Source organism: Chinchilla lanigera, unplaced genomic scaffold (assembly GCF_000276665.1).
Source record: "Chinchilla lanigera isolate Chin_1 unplaced genomic scaffold, ChiLan1.0 scaffold00003, whole genome shotgun sequence".
NCBI classification, from domain to species: Eukaryota; Metazoa; Chordata; class Mammalia; order Rodentia; family Chinchillidae; genus Chinchilla; species Chinchilla lanigera.
This window is the reverse complement of record NW_004955404.1, coordinates 11,739,868-11,741,325: the sequence shown is the minus strand read 5'-3', so window position 1 is coordinate 11,741,325 and position 1,458 is coordinate 11,739,868. Positions and strand designations below refer to the sequence as shown.

Sequence of the window (1,458 nt, the reverse complement as noted above, 5' to 3'; positions counted from 1 at the left end):
AAGATTTTTACATAGCTTACAATTTATTGAGGACTTCAAAGAACTTTTGTTTATATGGGCATTTTCTCTCAATATTTCTAATTTTAGAGAAAAAAACTAAAAAAATGTAAAAAGATCTGTTAATTAAAAATACATGTTATATCTTTAAAAAAAAACATTTTAAAATAAAGAAAATGCTATTTTCCTAAGAAATTTTTAAAAAAGCACAGGAGGAAGGGAAGAAGGGCAGGGGGAGGGAGGGCAGAGAGGGAGGAGTAAACTTGTTTTATATTTTTGCAACTCTAATGTCTGACTTTGTAAGAGAAATCTCAATTCTCGTATCTTCTGTGTTACATCTGTCTGGTACTTAGGTTGATATACATAAAAACAAACAAAAATACCCATTCTCACAGAAACATTCGGTTGGAAAAGTAAGGCCCTCAAAGGTTTCATGAAAAGGTTCAGGACCACACTTTGAAAACCAAGTAATTTATGGGCTGGTTCACAACATGGGAGATGTTTGGTCATGGGTCCTCCTTAGTGGTATGAAAATTATTAAAAGCTGAAATATTAATTATGTAGAACCACACCATGGTCCTTGAGAGAAAAAAACCAATAAAATGTAGGCAGAAGATAGGTCCTCTTTTCTTTATCTTTCTTTCTTTCTCTTTTTTTTTTGGTCTTTTTGAGATAGGGTCCGCTATGCACTTCAGGCTGGCCTTGAGCTCAGTTTGTAGCCCAGGCTGGCCTCGAACTCATAACAATCCTTCTGCCTCAGCCTCCTGAGTGCTAGGATTACAGGCATGTGTGGCCACACCCGGCTTTTTCGGTATTCTTTTCTCTGTTGGTTCCTTCTCTTCACATGAAGAACTAGATAACTTAATTTTTCCTAAAAAATAAGCAGGATTAAAAAGCTTTTTTGACTATTTCATTTTGGGCTGAGGAAGGCAGGCACAAATAACTATACAGTGATCCCTCACCTATAGCAGGAGTTATATTCCAGAGACCCCCACAGTAGGTGAAAATCCACGAAGTAGAGGTGTTATATGTATTTTATTATTTATATATATTTTAAGGCTTTATAAACCCTTCCCACACTCCTATAAACCTTTCCCACTCTCTTATTAACCTTTCCCACACTCTTATAAACACTTCATATGCTCTGAAACACTTTCTACACTCCTAAACCTACGTAATTTTAACAACATGTAAATTCTATATGGATACTCGATGTGAAGTGGACAAAGAGAGATGCTGAACATACAGGCACAGTGCAGGAGAACAAACAGACCAATGCTACAGTCACTGAGCCAATCAGCACCCAGGATACAGAACACAGTGCTGTGGTTGGTCACCTTCCATTCCATCAGCCAGTAGTATGCTGTGTACAATCTCATGTTGGCAAACTTGCCCAAGTGGTAGTGGCATACTGCATTTCCATTGTGTAGAGTATGGTATTCATCCACTGATGAAATAATA

The 1,458-nt window shown here is 37.1% G+C and overlaps 1 protein-coding gene across 10 annotated transcripts in view; it reads right to left on the bottom strand.

Moving 5' to 3' along the window:
* The window catches only part of Dock9 (dedicator of cytokinesis 9), a 218,672-nt gene that overhangs the window by 19,650 nt on the left and 197,564 nt on the right, over positions 1-1,458 (bottom strand). The window lies entirely within an intron of this gene.